At 42.5% G+C, this 16,373-nt stretch overlaps 1 protein-coding gene across 1 annotated transcript in view; it reads left to right on the top strand.

Moving 5' to 3' along the window:
* The window catches only part of SKIC3 (SKI3 subunit of superkiller complex), a 1,397,627-nt gene that overhangs the window by 887,350 nt on the left and 493,904 nt on the right, over positions 1–16,373 (top strand). The gene's annotated exons all lie outside the window — the stretch shown is intronic.

The following is a 16,373-nucleotide window of genomic DNA, read 5'->3' as shown; positions in this document are numbered from 1 at the left end:
GCCTTCCATCTGGGGTGGGCTCACCTTCTTTTCCCTTGTTTCCTTGGGCCTTCTAGGATTCTTCTTCTTCTTCCTCTTCCTGTCTTGGCATTGGATGGAAGCTCTGTTGCCTTGTAGGGGAGTGGGGTGCTTCGGCCTCTCTGGCCTTGCCCTTGATTCATCTGCTGTGAGGGACAGGCCTCTTCAGTCTTCTTTCTTCCTCCTACATCCTGTTGGGGTCAGTGGTGTTCTGCTTGTGGGGGTTCCTCTTGCCTGGAGGGGACGAGGTTGCTTCCTGGTCCGCAGATCTGGTCCCCTGTGGGACCCTCTCTCCTGTCCAGGCTGGTGGGGTCCTTTCGCAGACCCTCCTTCCCCGTAGGTATTGCTAGGATATCTATTCTACGTGAGGGAATCTGCGGCTAGTAGTCTCTATCAGATGTACGAGTTACTTACCTTCGGTAACAATGTATCTGATAGAGATGATTCTAGCTGCAGATTCCTTCACGCCCTATTCCCCGTTCTGCGAGGACCCTTGGGTTGGTCTTCGGTACTCGCCTCCCGGTGGGGGGCTGTGTCTCCTGTGAGTGCCTTTTTTTGCTCTTGATGGGTGGTTCCGTCTTTTTATGGTTCCTTCCTCCTCTTTGGTTCTTTAGAGGATGGGGTTATGGTGCTCCTGTGCCCCGCTGCACTAGCTACTCCAGGTTTGGGGGGTTTGCCTTCAATCTCTATCCTCCCTTCCCTTCCTCTTGCTGCTAGGGGTCGGGGCCCCTCTGCTGACCTCTGAATAGGGGTCATCTGGCCGTGCCTTGCCCTTGTTCCTTGGGGGGTGGTTGCCCTGTATGCTTGGGTGGCTTGGAGGTTTGTTGTTCCTATCTATCTTGGGACTGGCTCCCCTTCCTTGTTTCTGGAGGGGGGCGGTAGGCCTGCTACATGTGTCATGACTTTTTTGCGCACGTTCCTAGTCTCTGGGGCACGGGGGGGAGGCTGTCTATGTACTGGCAGGGTGACTGCTCAGGGCTCTGCTCTGTTATTTCTTCTGCCCCTGTCTTTGGACACTGTAGTGCTGCACTGTTCCTTATGGTGTCGCTTGTCTCCATTTCCCTTTTGTTTTTCTACTCTTTCGCACACTGTTCCCATGCTCCCACAATTTTTTGTCCGGTGGCTCCGCGTTCTGGTGCAGAAAAGTTCTCAGAAGAAAGCTGACTTAGGCCCGCCGGGGTGGGACTTATGTGACCTCGCTGACGTCTCGTACGCGGACGATGCCTTGGCGGAGTCACGTGATGCCGCCCCGCTCCCGGAGCGCTGGGAATCTGTGGCAAAGAGTTTCCGGATCCAGTCTCATGCCTGGGGCTAATTCTACGAGAAGGAATCTGCAGCTAGAATCGTCTCTACCAGATACATCGTTACCGAAGGTAAGTAACTCATACTTCACCAAAGTCTCTAGATTTCCACTGGAGCAGTGGGAGATGCCAGTCTCTACTATGTTGTCCACGTTACTGGCCTGTCCATTATTTTCCACTAGGACTTTCTTTTCTCTGTGTCCTTCATTTCTTTTGCGAGCTTCTCACTCTTCTTCAGCAGGGTGCACTTTTAATGGACTGCTACTAAGGTGCACGTGTTTCATTCACTTCTGTGATTTCTACAAGGGTGTTTTTTCAACAAAAAAGTGTTTTCTTCCTCTGCCCTGCTGGTCTTCTTGTTTGTGGTTTCCTCCACTGCTGACGTTTTTCTACCACCTGTCTTTCTTTCCTTGCTATGACTTTTCCTGTCAGGACATCTGTCCTACTTACTTAATGCCTACAGGCAAGTCTTTTTCCCTTATTGCTACGAACACCTCCATTTTCGGAGTTCATGCGCTCGTGTGACATCAAGCGCCTGTATTTTTAGTCTTGCAAAGAGACTATGTGATCTCATTTGTGTGATAATGGCTCATCCACCTTTTAGTGGATTCCTGGCTACTTGAAACTGTTTCCCACAACAATATGGTTTCGTCCTCTTGTACTTAGTTTCCTTTTTGGTTTGCTTGTCCCCTTCGGTAGCTGTCTCTAAGGACGACTCTTATTATTTTGTTCTGTACGGTATCCTAATATCGTACCCTCAGGGGTTAGTCATTACACCTATGCGTAATCTTTTATTGCTGGAGTTCCTCCTTCATTAAGAATATCCCTCTATCACTCCTTTAACCCAATTCAGTTTTTTTTTCACCCATGTACGTTAGTATAATCAGGGCTCTAGGAGTGTTGCCCTTATACTTTCTGTAATTTGGATGTTCTCAACCCCCTATGGGACATTATTTACTCTAATCAACAACTGCTCTTCTTCTTTGGTTTGCATCTCTTCTGTTGCTTAGCTTCTATTGTTTGGTCCAATTTTTGAACTGTTCCCCTTGTGGGGATTTAGTCCCTATGAGACTATGTGTTTTTACTTTTAGCTGTTTTTCAGTCGGGGTCTGCTCTGTCTGATATGCATTACCATTGGATGATAACACTCTATACCTTTCTCAAGGCCTCCGTGGGTTAGCTTCCCTTACCTTGGCCTGCCTCTGGTCCTAGTTATAGTCTAGTCTCTCTCCTCTCTTCTCCTCTCTTCTCCTCTCTTCTCCTCTCCTCACCCCTCCTCTCCTTCCTCTCCTCTCCTCTCCTCTCCTCTCCTCTCCTCTCCTCTCCTCTCCTCTCTATCCCTCTCCCTCTTCTCTCCCCTCTCTCCCTCTCCCTCTTCTCTTCCCTCTCTCCCTCTCCCTCTCCCTCTCTCTATATGTTGCTGATTACTCAGCCCATACTACTTGTGTTACCCAGCAAGGTGATGCATGCATGGAGGTTATTCCAAAAACAAAAGAGGGTCCCTGAATTCAGAAAATACCAGGAGAGGGAGGCAGGGAGCAAATTAGAACAGAGACCTCTCCTTGGTAACACAATTAGTACATTGGAGCACATCCATCATCTTGTATATATCAACATTGTCCCACAAGAGATTATTTGAAAAACATATTTCTTATTTAAGATGAAGGATATAGCATATGTACAATTCCAAATTTACATGTTATATATATACAACATGCCTAAACAAAGCATGCACCTGAAAAACCACACATTCTTCCTATCTACCATACACAACTACACTACAGTAAAAGAATTCATACAAAACATCACATTAAGAAGTAAATACTGAAAATATACACAACAGTAACACCAACACAGCACAAAAAACAGCGCCGACGTGCGACTCGGAAAGAACCCGTGTCCACAGTTCCTTCGTCAGGGCTCACTCAATACAATTCTTGTTGGGCGATGCTCTCCTCAAAATTCAATAATCAGGCAACAAAATATATTTTGACAACAAAGGGGGTCTCAATCTTGGAATTTTCCAAAGAACATAAATAATTCATCTGTAAAGGACAATGAGATAAAGTATAGTTACATATTCATTTAAAGCACTGTACAACTTAGCCAGAAGCTGCTGGAAGAACCATCACTAAAGTACAAAGAAATATTGAAGTCCGAATTGTCAGAAAAGGATCAAGTGAGAGAGAATCCGAAGCAAAATAAAGAACAGAAATCAAAGTCAGCTATCACCAAACCGTGAGCAGGGGGAAAGAAAAGCAGTAAGTTTCATGTGCACAAGAACAGATGAATCTATACAAAAGCACATACCAAAGGTTTCATAAACGAGTGAAGATGCCAGGGCAGAAGTCTATTATACTACGGTATGGTGAAAATAAGACTCTTAGTTCTCTCGGGCGCCTGGTCTGAAAAAAAGACGAAATAAGACCACTGACCTCCATAGTAGGACAACATATCAGTATCCGATCTAACTGGACAACAGAAACTCTACACTGAGGGACATTCCAGCGAAAACCTAAAGTGCAGGGAGTCAATCTTATTAAATAAGCCCCATAATGAACCTAATCTGCACACTATATAGACAAAAATAGAAGTGATGCTGTCGAGTAAATCTTACTGAAAAAGCCTCATAAGGAACCTAATATGGACACTAAATGGATGAAAATAAGGGTAATGGTGTAGACCCCCTGCCTACCTAATATAAAATGCCACAAAAGTCCAACTTACCCTAAATATGAAGAGGCAATCAAAAAATAAACACTGTAAGGTCCTGGATACGTGACGAGGCGTCACACGCGCCCCTAAGGCGTAGCCATCTGCCAATTTCCTCATACGCTAACCACGGGTAAAAAGAAGAGGGATCGGGGAAAAAAAAAGAAGCGCTTACACAATTTCCTTACTCAAGTGTAATCCGTAATATCACCAAGTAAATAAAGAAGTCCTCATACCTAGAAACTTATGTCCAACAAAGGCACAGGAGCCCTGTGTCCAAAGAAGTCACTTGTGTGAAAACACCAATACTATGGCTTCCTCATATTTCACAGGGACTGATGTAGCAAAATCGTGGTACTGTAAACCAGAAAGGGATGAGACAAGAGCCCCGACAAGGAATAAGAAGGACAACAGCCACAGATAAGGAGCTGGTGTCAGTCTGAGTCGACAATTTGAAATAAACAAGCCGCAGGGTATCTACGGACTGAAGTGAAGCCACAAAGTGCCTAAAGGCTGTAAATGAGCAAAGAGGTCCGCATGATAACGCGACCGGTCGCGTTATCAGGCGGCTGTTGTCCTTCTTATTCCTTGTCGGGGCTCTCGTCTCATCACTTTCTGGTTTACAGTACCACATTTCGATTTTGCTACATCAATTATGTTTTATTGTGTGGATTATTATCAGTCCACATCTCCAATGTAGTCGGGTACACCAGACCGGGTGGGACTTTACTCTTTCAAGACAACTGTGTCCAAGGTCTGACTATTCTTGGGAGACAGTGTTCCGGTGCTCATCTCTACTGTACACAATTTCGGTTTATGACTCCAGAGTCATAATTTTATTCTATATAGAAGGCCTCAACTCATTACGGTCACTATCATCTGCTTAGGCGTGAGAAAGTCATGGTACTGATGTTTGGTACTGGAGAAACACGTGTTGGCTGTTTCTGGTTGATGCTCTAACTATTTTCGTGACGGAACTTTGAATAAATGAATTTACAATATGAAATTTTTGTTCTGTTATCCTGTCCAAGCATGAAGACTCCATGACACTTGGAATTGGACTTATGCTACTATTTGCTGTTCAAACTGCAGTGATTAACAGGTCACTTAATTTTACTTGTTCTTAGGATTGTGCTCTTGTTGACCCCTCCTTTTGCATATATAGATTTTCCGATCTTTGATTGGCAAGAGTCACCCCTGGTAGTGAGTGACAGTGGTCTATGTAGTGTGATGTATTCCTATAGGTTCTGTATCGATCCCCCTATTCCTGACCCTGTTCTGGTTAACAAGTTAACTAGCAGCCATCCCATGATGCAGAAACCGTTATCTGATTAAGCCACACCACGGCACAGGAACGTGTTATCTGATTATGTCATAACGCTTGCCATCTAATTAGACAAGCGATATTCCTCCAGCCCCTGATAAGGCATACGGAGTTCTCAAAACAAATCAAACCTATGACACCCCGGGAAAAACCCTGCGGCCATTGTTTTGATTTCATCGAGAACTTCAGCAAAAGAATGTGCTAACGACCAAGTCGTATGACATCCTTATTGACGTATCTATGTCCATCCTTACGTCAATCTCGGCACCTTACAGGTATAAATATTACCGGTATTGCCTTAAGCAAACACACGCGGTGGTGACGAGATCGGAGCAGCCAGTCTTGCCGAAGCCCAGAGCAGAGCAGACCTCGCTGGCGCAGCCCCGCCTTCCTGACGCGCTGAGAACGAGACGCTGCTTTCTCCTGCCGAGAAATCCAGCTCCGGCGCTTCCGGGTAGCCCTCGCAGGCAGCCTGGAATATCGAGACCAGAGACGAGAGATACCATCCCTCATTCATCCTAAATTCCAGGTACAGAACTGAATAACCCCTCGCAGAGAATTCTTGAGTCAGTCACTTGGCAAAACAAACTTAACTTAAACTGCTACTTTCTATTCCCGCCCACGTATTAGGCTTAGGTCAGGTACACCGGGGTAGGCGTAGTTAGAAACACCATTTGAGTACGATTAGTCAAATGTATATGTATATATCTATTTTATCCATTTTAAACCTACATATGGCTTAGAAACCATATAAATGTTTTTACAGTATTATTTTATACTTCTGCTTTTATTGTATGCACTTTACTTAACCATAAGTATTGCGATAATATCGATCCATTTCTCTTGTACGAGAAAAGAGACTGATCAATAAATAACATCTTTTATTGAACACGCCCGTCTCTTCCTTTTCTCTACAATCTGGTGAGACTAAGAATGCACGTACTGACTGAGTAAAATAAGTTGTCTTTTGTTTTCACACGACTCTAGAGATACACTCTTGATTAGGGGAGAGCAAAGTTGTCATGTTCTATGGTTGTCAGAAACTAAATCCCTTCTTGTCTATCCAGGGAGGTTCAACTCCTCCTTGCCTATTCGAGAAAGTTTCTAGTGAACTCTGAGCTAGCTGGCAAACCCAAAACTTTAAGTCTAATATCGACAATAGAAGACCTAGTTAACGTCTGGTCTAGGCCTATACTATTGAAGGTATTATTCCAATGCGCAGAGCCTATTGGGATAATAGGAACTACACTACATGGCGCCCAAACGTTTGGAAAGGCGATAAAACTAACGCAAGGCATTAGAGTAACTCAGTCGTGCTTTTTCACTCAGACCCCTTTTTTCCCATAATACTCCAAAGACGTCTGGAGTGGGTGAAAGGTCATATCCGCCAAACCTCGCAGGAGGAAACTCCTATGTATGGTTCTTGGTTTAGTCAACGTTGAAGGATACACTGTTCCAAAATATTGTGCATCTAATCTCTGTTTCCATAAGAAACCTGATCTGCAAACAAACAAAATAACCTTCCTGACAGTAGAATGTCAGAGACTGAAGAAGAAAGAGAGATAGCTAGAGTAGCAGCTGAACTCGTAGAAGCTGATAATACTATGCAAGAAGCAGACCCGGATTTAATACTCATCCCGGTCAACACAAGGAAATCTATAACTTTAAAACTTATAGAAAATGGACTGACACCTAGGGGTGGCACAGTCATATTCGTAATAGAGGCACACGAATATCGGCAGACAGAGGTATTCTATTCATGGATAAACTTTCCAGCAGCGAACGCTGTAACAAAGGTCTTCCACCATTACAAAACAGAGGAACCTCCTGAAGACTACACTCCTTTCGAGGAGGTGGAAGTACCACTTAAATTTCAAGAGCACCTGCTCTTGTTTAATGGCGCCCTAAAACACAACAATCACATCACCAGGCTCGGTCCATTAGGTAGACCAGGAGCAACGTGGCCGGTCCTAGCCGGATACACACCACATCCAGACATCGATGGGATGTCTGCAGCAAATCTTTTAATACAATTAAAACAATTAATAAAAATACATAGACAATTAGTCCAATATGTAATGCGGACTTCAACAATCCAACCAGCAATTATAATTCCACAGCTGACCCCTCATCAGGGGAACACAAATAAAATTACACCACAGAACATACAGTCCTGCCTAGGTAAGGTACCAGCTAAAAGGGAACAAATACCATTCTGGTTAGCACAAAAAATCACCCAAATAGAGGCGGTGTTTCCAGACACCACTCCTGTGGATAAACACAGGATTCTGACTATCTGTCTTCCAATGGGAATCGCACCACACGTGGAGGACTGTGACACTTGGGGTACAGTCTTTGCTTCCATCTACACAAAAACGCATGGTGTTCCATCCATCTCGGTAATACCAGATGTGCTAAAACAAATTCAAGACGAATACGGTCCAGAACCCGCTTTAACTCTTGGTATGAAATTACTGAAAGACTTCAAGCAGGTCTCGGCTATATTACTAGCCAATATAAAGGGAGAAGCAGCAAACGTGGCGATCCGCCAGAGGTTAAAAGAAACAGATATAGCAGACCAACCAGCTGAAATTGCCAGAATCATAAAAAATCCTATGAGGAACTAGGTAGAGATAGTTTAGGTGGAATACCAGTAAAACCCCAACTGATTGAAAGTCCTGAAAAAATATTTATTAAAAATAATTTAACATCACAAAAGAAGAACTGGGATGGAAACAAACAATCCAATCCAAAAGAAAAGAGATTCCAGTCCAGAGGAAGGTCTCCTCGGCGGAGAGAAAGATCTCCGGACCAAGGACCCAAGTCTCCCCAAAGTGAGCCCTCTGGGAAAAAATACAACCTTAGAAATAGGGATAATATAAAGAAACCGGATAGATATCAAGATTTTGATACACGTCCCTCTCAATCTTTTCAGACTTCCTCGCAGAAATCGGAAAGAAGAGGACGATCGGAACCCAGGGAAGGGCACGTCAAGTCCAAAGACAAGGAACCTGCTCATCCAAATAAGAAATTACAATTTCCCAAAAAGAAGGTAGCCAGTATTAAAGTATTCAACAATGCCGAGAATACTGAGGACACAGCTGAAAAACGGAGAGTGGGCTCAGACAATGCTAGACAGCGCAGCAGAAGTGAGCATAGCTCGCAAAGTCCTTATGAATCATCTGGAGACAGTGGACACGAATGAATACCTTCAAGTGGAAACTGCAGACACCGGAGTTAGCAAACCTCACAAAATATATGAAATAACATTACGTATAGAGGGGGATAAGACTAGAAAAATAAGGGGACTATTTTGGGATAATCTCTCCAAGGGCTATGACATCCTTCTAGCTGAAAAAGACTGGCCACCAGAGTTTGTCAGGGACTGCCCTCATGGCGAAGAAATAATTATGCCTGCCTTCTCAAATCATATCCCAATTCATAAAAAATATACACTTGCTAGAAAGTGGGCAGTGGCTCAAGCTCCTGCTTTATATAAAAATCATGTAGGATGGGATGAGGATTCTCCACCTCACAAAATCCAGTTAAAAACACAACCTACTGCACAAAGACAGTACCCAATTAAGCAAGAAGCTAAAAAACAGGTAAAAGAAATCCTAGACCAATTAGAATACCAGGGGGTGATTGAAACTTGCACCTCACAAATGAACAACCCTTTGTTTCCTGTCTCCAAACCAGACAATTCATATCGTCTAGTTTTGGATTACAGACACCTTAACTCATGTTGCAAAACTTTTGCAGTACAAAACTCGCATAGTGCAGCACTAATGAATAACATAGTGCGCAAAAAATATAAAACAACATTAGACATCTCTAATGGATTCTTCTGTCAAAATATAGCACCAGAGAGCAGATACTTGTCTGCGTTCTCAATAAATGGCGCTCAAAAACAATTCTGTCGGTTATCCCAAGGTTTCAAGAACAGCCCAGGATTATTCTCAGCGAGAGTAACAGATTTATTACAAACATATGACGAAGAGGCATTATCTTATGTCGACGACATATACCTAACAGATGATGACTTGGATACTCACTTGAAGAGAGTGAACACCATAATACTTGGGTTCGCAGCAGAGGGTTACAAATTCAACTTCAAAAAATCCAGAATTGCCCATCTAACAGTCCTGTTCTTAGGATATGAATTATCAAGTGAAGGCAAATGCCTGGCTGACAATTTCCTAGAGAAATGTGCCGTACTCCAAGCACCGAGAACACTAAAAAACCTACAGTCAATTCTAGGCTTCCTAGATTTCGGAAGAACATACATTGCAAATTACGCAGAAAGGGTCAAACCCCTTTATGATCTAATAAAACCAGATTTTAAAAGAACCAATTGGACTCAAATACACACAGAAATTCTGAGATCCTTACAAACAGATATGTTAATTAAAACAAAATTAGAAACACGTGATAACACGCGCAATCTTGTGATTCGAGTCATCCCAGGAAGATGCGGATTCACATACCTAACCTCTAATGAGGGAGAAAAGGTACCAATTGCATTCAAATCACACTTGTACACAGAAGCTGAAAAGAAATTCAGCATTAAAGAAAACATTGTTCATGCAGTTCAAACCGCAATAGCTAGAGAAAAAGATAAAGCTGACGGTAGACGTATCACAGTCATAACAGCAGAATCAGCCTTTGAGGCATTAACAACCCCGTGTAATTTACCAACCACAGCATTGAATCCGAAGTGGATACAATGGGTGAATTCAATTACAACGGACAAAGTATACTACTACTTTGATCCAGAACTAAAGGAATTAAAAAATCTAGAATATGAAAGAATATTCCCTCTGCCAGCCGACATTCTGCCATTACGACAGTACGCTTGTGTAATCTATACAGACGGACATGCTCAACCCTCCGTTTGGGGAGAACAAGCATACAACCCCACATGTGAGATTACAAAAGAAGTGTGGCGCGGAGGCAAACTAAGACCTCTATTAACAAAAACACACTCCGTAGAAACTAATTCAGAACAACAGACTGAAATAATAGCATTGAAAATGGCGCTAGATAATGCGGATCGCGAATTCCCGACACTTATAGTGTCAGATTCATATTACTGCGTCAAATCATATAACAACGATTTGCAGAAATGGATTCAAAACGGTTACAAAGATGACACAGGTGCAACAATAAAGCAAAAACTGCTTTGGGAACACATAGTTCTGTTACAAAAAGAACTACCAAAGACTCACGTGATACATACACTGAGACATCAGCGTGATGGCGTTCACGTTGCAGGGAATTCATTGGCTGAGACAGCCACAGCGGTAGCAACTAAATCGGCTTCCGTAGCTAGGAAAAAGCGTACAATGAAATACATTGACGGTGAAACAGTGCTGGCGGTGAAAACGTCATCAAAAGGCGACTGCTCAGCGCTACCGATCAACTATCCACTCAATTATACATACATAATCGATGCAAACTCCGTCTCTTTTGCTCGAATCCCTGGAGTGGGGGATAGAGTAATTCCAAACATGGACAGGAGAACTTTGTTAATTGCAGACGCACATATGGGCGAGGGTCTCAGACACCTCAAACTAAAAGATTCTCTGGAAGAACTACAATCAGTGTACTGGTGGCCAGGCATGAGCCTGCAGCATGACATTTTTGTAAAAAAATGCCCGGACTGCAACAGAGATCGCAGTGGCGAGAGAAACGGTATACTACCGTGGCGTTTCACTCCAGAAAGAATCAACAGTAAAAAGCAAAGCGTCCGATTAACATATACAGGCTAGTTTCCACTTATAATGTAGATCCCCAGCACTCGGCTGACGTCTGGACTGTTATACAAAGATTTGCGAGTCTAAATGGCATATACGCTAGGAGTATGCTACGTTTGACCAATGTTTTCACTTGAGCCCTCAAGCTTGTGGGAAGGCTCGGCCAAATGAGCATAGCAAAGCGGGATTCTTCTCACTTCCTTCCTGAGGGATACGGGATGGTGTAAAGAAAAAACCAAGGCATAAAGCTATCTATAACAGAAAGGATATTAGGTTCGGGAGCTGGGTGGGTCAAACATCTAATAAGTGTCCAACGTAGTCTAAATAACTTGCCAAGAAATTCTCTGAAGGGATTCAGTCCGTACGAATTATTGTTTGGAACTAGGATGTTAGTCTTAGATCTTGACAGTCAGACTTCAGTGGTGAAGGAAAAAAGCTTTGATATCAAAGATCGTTTGGCTATTTTACAGGACTTAAACAAAACAAGAAAAGACCTGAGCAACATAAAGTTGAAACAGCAGCCAACAACCACTGAAGAACCACCACCTGTCCCAGCAAGACCTGTCTGGATTCCAAAAGTCGGGGATCTAGTCAGAGAAAAGATCGCGGTAAAGAAGGAATTTGGGCCTTCTTACAGAAAAGCAGTTCCTGTCTTGTCTATCAACGGGACAAGATCAGTTGTACTACCGCCGCTTGCTGGTAAAAAGGAGAACCGAGTTGTATCCATCGACCTGGTAAAACCACAATCATGTGGCCGATAACAAACAGTAGGCCAAGTGGACTCCCGATGAGTAGCAGAACACCAAGGTTTGCTACAAATACAGAGGTCCAAACTAAGAGGCTAATCACATTCGAAACGCCTACAGAACAACAACAAGGACTATGCAACAATGCATTGGAACTCAGACCTCTAACAACCCAAATAAAAACATTTAGTAGAGACACACCAACCTACAATGAAGTAACAAACGAATATGCAAGAAACAGTAATCCTGAAGCAATTAGAACAATTGACAGAACTGCATCCGGCTACTTCATAAACTTCGATGATTCCTCTGAAGACCTAAGTGAATCAAAAACACAGCCATCATCAAAAACCTTTAAGGATAAAGCTACAGAACTTTTGAAACAACTGAAAGAAACATATCTAATTTCTCCATGGATTGAATTCTGGGTGGGCTTTGGTGCATTTATCCTCATACTTTGGCTCATCATGATACTAACTTTGGGACGCTTCATTGAGGGAAAATATGCTAAAATGGACACAGCAAGTCAGAAAATCAACTTGATCCTCAAGCCACACACATCTTCACACGTCGAGAAAAGAGAACTTTCTTCAGTCAACTTCACAGCCAATCCTATACCAGGTGGGGTAGCATGGGACAATACTGACTACGAAATTTATGGTCCGGTTGAAATCCTGAAATATCCACACCAAATTAAGATCTCGTTAAGTGACTTTGTAAAACCAAGCTCATTTGCTGATGATTGGGACTTTGAAAACATAAATGATATGATGTCTGACTTAGTGATGTCTGCTAAATTTACCAAACATGATTATTTGAAGGGTTCGACTAATTATGATAGTATGTACTGTTACAACCACTATGGTAACCATTTTCTACATAAATCTGCACAACCTAGAAATGTGTTAAATTATAATCAATGGGAACATTGTGCGACCCCTCCAAAAGGAAGCTCAAGAACCTTTTACGACAAATATTCATACTTTTCAGGGTTCAACACAAGTAATGCTGAAACATTTTATTTTAAATTGTCAAATAAGACAGGGACGAAGATCATGCTAACAAACACGAACTTGATATATTCAGACTCATTTTTTGAACAAATGAATACTTTTGGTTTTGATTATTGGGACAAAAATGTTGAAGTAAAAAGTGTTTGGGGTACAAAAGAATGGCAAGTACAAGGTATAGAATCATTGTTTAGAGCCTGCATGATCCCAGAACAAATTATATTTTTGAATGACACTGTTCAACAAACCACCTGTCTTGGCTTAGCCAAAATCAAAGACTTAAATAAACCGTCTATTCCAAAGCCAACAATGGACAGCAATAGCTCTACAGATGAAGAGATAGACGTAAACTATGTATTAAACCAAAACAGAACAAATCCTGATTGGAAACAATGGTTAATCTGGCCCACAGATACTAATAACTGTCAAGATAGATTCCTGAACAAAACACAGGGGTTCACATTGACCAGGCCAGACCCTAGATATTCCCAAAGACAACACCCAGGGATAATAACCACCTACAGTGTGGGCAAATTATGCCTTCAATGGCTACAAACTTCCACACTGACAGAAATTAAGCAACACCTAACTTTACTTACTGATGGTGCTGACTTGCGTGATTTCATTATGGGACCGCGCAAACAGCGTCAGAAACGTTTCATAGCAGCCTCTGTATATGCAGCTTACAACGAGGCCTGGAAGGTGACTCAAATTGAGACAGCAGAAAGTATACGGGAAATCGACCGTATTAATTTGGAAAAATCACTTTCTGTAGTGGACAATGGGTTAATGACTCTGTCCTCCAGAATTTTTTCTTTGGACAGCATTGTGTCTTCAGCAATCGACATTTTATCGCAAGACTTACTGTTGTTACAACACGGTCATTCTCAATTGCGTTCTATTGTACAGCTTGGCTGGACGTTACAAAATCTGCGTTCAGGCTATGTGCTTTGGCGTTTAATCAACACAACGTCACTATTCAATATCTTTAACCTTACTGATAAACAAATCAGTATGGCACAAAAGGGTGCTGATTATACAATCCTGAGCATTGAGAAACTCGAGAGATTACCAGTGACAATGTCAGATCGACCTGTCAGTGAATGGATAATACATGGGATAATTAATATTCCAATATCAACCTTCAGGTTTCAATACTGCCAAAAATATATACAGGCTGGCATGTACGAAAAATTGGGAAAAGGGTACATTAAGACAACATGGAACTTGCCCTATTCACATGCATGTGTCAGTAATAAAGGACAGAAAGTGTTTCTTAGTGGCAAAAATTGTGCGATATCACTAAGCGGTACACTTCTGTGTAATGGAATTAGTTTGCATGGAGCCTGTGAAGGGAACTCAAATAACCTTTCATGTCACCAGCTAGGCACACCTGCAACAGAGATAGAACCGTTTTTTCAAAGACTCTATAATGGGAGTTACATTCTAATTGTGGACCGCAGATGCTGTAGTCTTATGCCCGGGACTCCTTATCTCGTAACTACGACTGCGAAGGTCAAGTGCTGTGGACGCTTATTGTTCCCCAGCTCCTTTCCAGACAGGGAGGCAAGGGCATGGCCCAACTTGAAAATTACTTCTATTCGAATAGACACTTTAAGCAGAATGAAAACAGTGCTTCTTCAGACGCCAACCAGGCTCACGTCATCAAAAGAAACGTATGATCTCCTAGTCGCAAGGACGACTGCAGAGATTCACTCATTGTTATCAACTAATTCCCCCATACATTTCGCAGAAATCCTGAATGAAATCTTAAATATTTCTGATACCAGTGGAGTCTCAAAAGTATTTAAGACAGTATTTTCAATGGCATTAACACCATTCAAAGCCATACTGGGTATTTTTCCAGACTTCGTCCATTCGATTTTTGGCGGACTCCCCCTCATTTTGGGACTAATTGCAGGAATTCTATTCTTAGTCCTTATATTTCGCTATGGCAAACCGTGTCACAGACAAAACACCTGCGACAAGGGAAGAAACAATCTGAGCCATTGGATACCGGGACCGGATATCAAAAATCCTGGGACTAACCCGGCTTAGAGACCTGAACATGACTTGGTTTCTTTCATTTCGACCAATGTGGCATCGATGTGTTTTACCTGTATTAAGGTGCATGCTGTGCGGAGAAGAATGCGTGTTGGACACCTGTCTGACGCTACAATCGGATGCGCCAATGGATGCAGAAACATTGTTGAGCCCAATAAAGGCTCATGCTTTGTGCTGCCCTCAACGGCTGCCAATCCTGATGACGGCATTCGTGGAGACTTCACCGCTACGATTAAGGGGTAGTTAAGTTCAAGATGAAAGCAGCATCGATCAGGTATGACCTTCTGTCAGCAATATTAATCAAAACGTCAATGGAGACAATCATGCGCATGAATGCATGGTTACATCCTTTTCCGAGTTAGTGGAACTCTCACAGGAAGCTGTTGACAGCTTTTTCGACAGTCTAAATGATGTGATGTTCTCTCCAGAGCAGAAATAGAGACTTTTGAGCAAGCTAGCACACGGCGTTCCCTGAATTTGGCCTTCAACTTTAATAACAGAATACCATGAACAATTTTCCCTGCAGTTCACGGACAGCAATTTTTTCAGCAGCCCCAACATATTTTTATGATTTTTTCGGGACACTTATCTTCTGCTTAAAGTAAGAACTATTCTTAGAGAACTAAAATTTCTATTTTTAGATACTTTATAGACATTAGCTGCCCGCTGGTATGTTCATAATTATTTTATTCTGTGATGGAATGGTCTCGAACTTTTTCTTCTGTATTAAGAGCCATTTCATGTGTAATTCTCATATTCGATTAGTAATAATGTATACATATGCTTGATTACTTTGGCATTATTCTACAGCTTGAGTGCATATAATACATGTGACAATTTTTTCGTATATTAGATAAATTCGAAATGCATTATATGTATTTTGGGGTGGTAAGGTATACACAATACTCTACAGTATGTTTTACTATGCCTAGATTCGTAAACATGGCCATAGTTAGCGTGGAGTGGGTGTGATGTATTCCTATAGGTTCTGTATCGATCCCCCTATTCCTGACCCAGTTCTGGTTAACAAGTTAACTAGCAGCCATCCCATGTTGCAGAAACCGTTATCTGATTAAGCCACACCACGGCACAGGAACGTGTTATCTGATTATGTCATAACGCTTGCCATCTAATTAGACAAGCGATATTCCTCCAGCCCCTGATAAGGCATACGGAGTTCTCAAAACAAATCAAACCTATGACACCCCGGGAAAAACCCTGCGGCCATTGTTTTGATTTCATCGAGAACTTCAGCAAAAGAATGTGCTAACGACCAAGTCGTATGACATCCTTATTGACGTATCTATGTCCATCCTTACGTCAATCTCGGCACCTTACAGGTATAAATATTACCGGTATTGCCTTAAGCAAACACACGCGGTGGTGACGAGATCGGAGCAGCCAGACTTGCCGAAGCCCAGAGCAGAGCAGACCCCGCTGGC

Source organism: Lissotriton helveticus, chromosome 2_1, assembly GCF_964261635.1.
Source record: "Lissotriton helveticus chromosome 2_1, aLisHel1.1, whole genome shotgun sequence".
Taxonomy (NCBI): Eukaryota; Metazoa; Chordata; class Amphibia; order Caudata; family Salamandridae; genus Lissotriton; species Lissotriton helveticus.
This window is presented reverse-complemented; position numbering and strand designations above follow the sequence as displayed.